Source organism: Podarcis pityusensis (genome assembly GCF_964106645.2).
Source record: "Podarcis pityusensis genome assembly, chromosome: 3".
NCBI lineage: Eukaryota > Metazoa > Chordata > Lepidosauria > Squamata > Lacertidae > Podarcis > Podarcis pityusensis.
This window is the reverse complement of record NC_138026.1, coordinates 41508317-41514994: the sequence shown is the minus strand read 5'-3', so window position 1 is coordinate 41514994 and position 6678 is coordinate 41508317. Positions and strand designations below refer to the sequence as shown.

Below are 6678 nucleotides of genomic sequence, written 5' to 3'. Positions count from 1 at the left end.
GGAAAGAACAGGATGTTGGGCTAGATAGGCCTATGGCCTGATCCAGGTGCACTCTCCTTAACTCCATTTATTTAGTGAAGATGTGTAATTTAAAATAATTTTACATGGGTGCAACGATGCCTAGCCATAGGTTTCTCCTAATTTTATAGGCTACAGCAGATGTTTTACAAAGCCTAAATTGTGCTAGAATTGATTTATGAACCACACTTGCCTTTTAGTTATTCTAGTCCTCATTATTCATATTCATTGCTACCCACACTTAACCTTTTGACTCTCATCCCTTCTTCTGAATGATGCACACACAGAGACTTTGTTCTTTCTGACATGCCTTATCATTTTAATCTGTCATCTATTTTTCCAGCCATTAGAAGATCCCAGCCACTCTGTATCTATAATCTGTTTACATTCTTTGTTATTTTGTTTTAATGTTCTTTTCTTTCAACTCTGTCTCTCTCTCTTTAAGTTGTTATTTCCCCTTTGTTTGATGCCCCTTTGCTTTTCATCATATGAGCCAAATGTCTTCGACTGCCACACTGTAGGATCTCATAGTTAATGTCACTTGCGAAATAATTTAGGCTGCAAGGGGATCTCAGTGTAAATTGTAGTGTGCAATATATGGACACATTCCCATATATATAGCTGATGACAGATTCAGTCCCCTTTGCAGCTTTTATTTAAATGGAAACTCAAAAAAAAATACCTCAAATGCAGTCATTAGTTCTCAAAGTTGGTTTTTATATGGCTGTAAAACCATTGGCCCAAACCCACGATAAAGTGGTTTGCGTGACTCCACTAACACACTTAGACTATGTTGGCATATGTTAGTTACCACAGCATCACTTGTTTTGTGCTGGTTGGCACACAAAGTCCTACGTGTGTTGCTCATAATGTCACCTCCATTGTTTGTACCCAATTTCCTGAAAATTGTTAGGAAAAAACCCCTACTGTCATGTTAACTGGCAAAGGCTTCCAGTATCTCTGGTATTGCTCACATTTTCAAAAGTCAAAACAGAACACAACACGTAGAATCTACTTTGGCAGTTTCTAGCCAAATTCTAAGCCTGCCCTGCACAAATTGTGACCCACCTAACCAAATACTGCCTAGCAGTTGTGTACTATAAGCCTTCAATGTACTTTATGACTCTTCCTGGCTTTGTAGATCAGACAGGCAACAAAACCAAGAAGCTTATGAAGTCCTGGTGGGCTGTGTCCAATTTGAGAGGTCACAAGTTGTGCAAGGCTGCTCTAAGGAGTAAGAAAGTCCTTTCAATACAACAATCAGCCTCTTTTGCTATGTGCAGCCACACCCAGCTTCTGTCCATAGGATTAAATGGACTGAGCTATCCATCTCCATCTCTCTGATATAGGATACCTTAATTCTGTTTTCTTTGGGAGGGGAGCTTAGAGGAGGGGGGCAACACTGTCTTGTCCACAAGTTCATGTGGTGAAGTTCATGATCCAAGTGCCCTGGTGACGTTCATGCCCTTGAATGAACAAGGCTTAGGATGCTCACATGATGTGATAGGGATATTGTATATAGTAATACATAAGAAAAGTGCATAATTTATAGCACTTAACATCTTCATGATATGATAGTTATCTTGACAAGTGTAATTATATGACAGAATGTGAAAATTGGCAGCACAGACTACAGACTACAGCAAGTGCTTTATCTGACTCCATGGTTTTTAATGTGATTTTACTGGAATTATACCACATACGTGGAAAACCAGGTTTCCTCCCCCCCCAAAATTAGCATTCTTCCTCAAAGTAGTTGCTTGTTGCAATTCACACTTGGAAAGTGATATATATATATATATATATATATATATATATATATAATACTTCTGTTTAAAAGTCTTTCAGATAAAACTTCTGAGGGTGAAACTAGACCAGGGCAAACAAAATTATATAGGGGGTGGAGCAATGCCCCTACAGGGAAAGGTTGCAGCATTTGGACCTTTTTTTATTTTGAGGCCAGGCAAGTAAGAAGTGAGATTGCAGAAGTGGGCAAAATTCTGCATGTTGTGAAGAGAAAAGAATATACAATGGTACCTCGGGTTAAGTACTTAATTCGTTCTGGAGGTCCATTCTTAACCTGAAACTGTTCTTAACCTGAAGCACCACTTTAGCTAATGGGGCCTCCTGCTGTCGCCGCGCCGCCGCTGCATGATTTCTGTTCTCATCCTGAAACAGAGTTCTTAACCCAAGGTAATATTTCTGGGTTAGCAGAGTTTGTAACCTGAAGCATACGTAACCCAAGCTACCATTCTATGAGAAATGAAAGAAAGGAGAAGCCATGAAGGAAGAGTATACAAGAGTAGCCAACAGTTGCAGGGGAAAGGTTAGGCAGGCCAAAGCTCAGAGAAGTTAATAATAATAATAATAGGCTTCAAAGCAAGAGGAAGGACAAGTATGTGTATGTTTGCGTATGTTTTTTTATTGTCTCTAGCAACAGAAGAAAGAGCTGCCCATGGAAATCAATGGAAAAATCAAATATTGTTATGTATATGGGATTGGGCACATGCATGTTCACCTATTTCCACTCCCCCCTGCAAGATATAAAACCAGCCAATGAGGACTCAGCATGCTCATTGGGCACAGAATGTTGAATGTGGGGGAAGGAAAACCATGAGGGAAGAGGAACAGAATGGAGCAACTGGATCTCTGACCAGAAACACTCAGAACTGTAACATTTTGTTGCATAGCCTCACTTGTAATTTATTATTACATTTTTTACATTTGCACAAATGCCAGCCTTCTAAAATAATAATTAATGGAGCAATAGTCATCTGTGAGATGTCAGGTCGTCCCTTTAAAGCACATAGGCACACATTTATTACAGTACAGAGTCAAAGCCTGAGTATACCACTTTCAAGATGAACTCATGAACTGCTAATCTCACTTCCTATATAAGAGACAGAGGTGCCATCATCATATGAGTCTGTTTTCTTATTGGAAAATGACCAAAATACAGTTCTACATTGCTCGGGTGATATAGATAAGAAATACTGAAGTAGCAATAATAAATTAATGGCCATGCAAGATGAAACCCCAGTTGCTCAGACGGCTGTCTCCACATAATCTGTATTTTATACAAAAGGAGAAAGAACTCTATGGAATTTCAGCTGTGACCGGATAAAAACTGCCAACAAACTGTGATAAGAAAAGTCTAATGTGCTTATTAATCATGTTTATAGCTCCTCATTTGCTGATATATTAGCCCAAACTCCCCCTTTTAAAAAAAAACACCCACTGGTAGGTACATTTGATAGAGCTCTTATTGTTGTTCCTATCTGCATTAATTAAAACTAATTGACTATGATGGGTTTTACAGTAAATCAAATACTGTACTGTAGTAGATTTGTTTAGTATACTGCATTATAGGATGGAAATACTTGCAAATTAGAATACTTGAAGTAGCTTGCTTCCCACCTTGCTAAATGACTTCAAGCTGACAATAAGGTATTTAAAATAATGTAAATGTTATGAACACTACCTCGTATTTCGCCATTCATTTTAATAATGTAGATTGTATGCAGTCATATAGGTTTGATTTGTTTATACTTTTCCATCGCTTACTTATAGCAGAATTATAATATCAATCACTGATGAAACTCCAGCTCTTTGAGGCCACTCTGGAAGATGGAAGAAAGAGGATCCCAGGTGTTTCTCTATTTTACAGTTTATAGTCCTCAGTTTAAATAAGTGAAAACTTGTCCCCAGCAGCATTGATAATTTTGTCTTTGTAATTTCTCACGTGGATGAGATGGTTGGATAGTGTTCTCGAAGCTACCAGCATGAGTTTGACCAAACTGCGGGAGGCAGTGGAAGACAGGAGTGCCTGGCGTGCTCTGGTCCATGGGGTCACGAAGAGTCGGACACAACTAAGCGACTAAACAACAACAACAACAATTTCTCACATGAATGCCAAAGTCCTCTTCATTTTGGTTTGATTGATTATACTTAGGACAGCATCACTTTTCTCTCTCTGCTATGTGTGTCTTGATAACCCTTTACTGTATGTGATGTTTACAATCTGCACACCAAATAAACTGAAACTGTTATAATGGTGATTCCTCCTCTCATTATTGCTTTGTAGATGGCCAATGAACAGCTGTAAGCTACGCACCTTCACCTTAATCACCCAAGAACAACAATCTTAGATAATATCCATCCAAATACTTGTGCACAAAGTGGGTACAGCATAATGAGAAAATGCACAACAGCACGAGACAACGTGCAGTGAAATAAAAAAACACTCTCTCTAATGACCCTAGAAAATGGTAGTCATTAATCCACAACTAGTGGTATCTACGCATCTCATGAGACTATATGCCACTTGTGCAGTATTAAAAACAATCCCTTTTGCTATAAAACAATACTTTACAAATTATTGGGCACCCTCTTATATTTTCCACTAGACTATTTGGAGACATGTCAGATAACCAGAGAGAAAAATGCTTAGCTAGTATTAGCTTTGTTTAAAGAAAAGTTAACACACACATATAAACTAAATTTATATTAGGCATCTATATCCTATGTATACATAAATGCAACAATGAATCTCTTGTACAAACCATAGTCTTCCCCATTAAATGCAAAGCAGAGGTATGATTCCTATGTGCACAGAAATGTGTGTGCTGATTGGCTCTTTCTATTACAATGAATGGAGAAGTTTTTATTGATGGGAGAGCTCCATTTGTTTGTGGGCCTCCCCCACTTGTAAGAATCCCTGATTTGCATGGACTGGAGTGATTTTATGAAATATATCTTCATGATCAAACTCCAACCGGCCATGACAAGAAGCTTACAGGATTGAATTGGATTAGGGAGCAAATTTTAGACTGGGAGAAAATTTAGTATATACTATTATTGTCATTTTATGTTGCCGGGAATATTGCTGCACCCATGTAACATATGAACACAAACCAGTTAAGATAGAGCCATTGCATTTGTTATAATGTTGTCTGATTAAAACCACTAGAGCTGAAATGGCTCAGATCCAAATTCTCCATCCCAACGTGTTTGAGGATAGCAGCCATACACTGCTACATCATTTAGTTCATGACAAGCTTTTCCCTAGATGCCATGACTTCATCCATCCAGTTATGTTACTTGTCAAATGATAACGCTTTAATTAGCTGTTGAACTTTGGTATCCCCTGCGCACACTTCCCAATCCAAACGTTCACATTATCTGTACAAAAGTGCTACATGATATCCTTGTTGTTTCAGGAGAATATGGTTGCTATTCACTGATTACTCCACACTGCTGAAGATAAGGTTTCTAAACTCCTGACACTCTATTTCAATTTCAAAAAGCATGCAGAGGCAGCAAAACCTGCTTTTCTCAGAGTCAAAACAGAGTAAGTCCATTAACTATTACTTACTTTTCGTTTATAAAATATCTTACTGTTTTGTGATAAGGCACTTTTACTAATTTCACAATCTAAATGTAATTGTTTCCCTGTAAAGATACATATTTTGCAGAAGGATCACAATCATTACTTAGTTTGAAAACACTCCACTATGAAGGTAGGCTAGTAATATAACGTTATTACACAACCATTTCTCACTATTTGTAAATTTTTAAATTCTATTAACTGCCTTTTTTTTGAAGAGGTAAATAAATATCCACTACTCATTTATCACCATATATGAATATGTTTTACAATGGGCATTTTCAGTTTTGTGTCTTGTGATAATGGACTATTGCGTTTCATATTCACTATCATCTGCGCATGTTTGCCTCCCATGAGAATCTGGATTATAAAGTTTAGTAATGGGCAAAATTCCAGACTATGTCCTTGATCAGGAATTCATAGTGTCTTTCCCTTCAGCTGCTCTCCAGCAGTTTCTCTCAGTTTTCTTTGAAAACTTTTATTTTGGTTTCATCGACTGGTTTCCAAGCAAACACTGCAAGATTAGATGCTATCACAGATGAAATTTCCTGCAACTGGTATCTGAGGACAGTGACAACTGACTGAGAAAAACCCTTGTTATTACAAGACAACTACGGGGGAGGGGGGCTGGAACAAATCTATCTCTCCTCCCTCCCAAGACAACTGTTGGAGTTCATTTTCAGGATTGCAGTCCACATACTAAGGGCCTCCAGTCACTGAAAGGGCCTGTTGGGTTCTGTAAGCCTGGCTATACAACACACTTAAGCCAAAATCTAACAAAGTGTTGACTGAATTCCAGCTGGTGACAACATATGGTACATTAGCAAGCTTATCTTGACTATCTCCATGTGCAAACAAATGTGCATTTGTTCCAGCAACAGTCCGATTTCTCCACTTACCCCACAGGACAGAGTATCGCCTGTTCTAGGAACCTCAGGGAGGTATTCCATTGAAAGCATTATAAAATTCCAATTGTTGTTTCTCCAGACAATTCAAACAATCTAAAAGTGATAAATATTTTTTGCTAAAGAAATAAGATACTTGAGAACAATGCAAGGGAAGGCAGATACATATGAATGTGTACTTAAAAACTGGGAGGGTTTGCAGGCCTCTTCAAGCAAAACTCTCAGGATGGCATACAACAGAGGTTAAAAGCCAAATATAAACTTTCTTTCAGCAGAAGAACATAGTAATTCAGAACAGCAGATTAACCTTTCTAGAATGAATTGATATTACTTGTTAACGGGGAAAAAGCTAGGGAAGTACGGTAATAG

General features: G+C 38.0%; 1 long non-coding RNA gene across 1 annotated transcript; it reads left to right on the top strand.

The window, feature by feature from the left end:
* The first annotated feature begins 1087 nt into the window (after positions 1 to 1087).
* LOC308473991 lies at positions 1088 to 4252 on the top strand. The gene is made up of 3 exons (XR_013984442.1): positions 1088 to 1252; positions 3589 to 3666; positions 4103 to 4252. It is a non-coding gene; the product is annotated as an uncharacterized lncRNA (long non-coding RNA).
* Positions 4253 to 6678: the final 2426 nt, after the last annotated feature.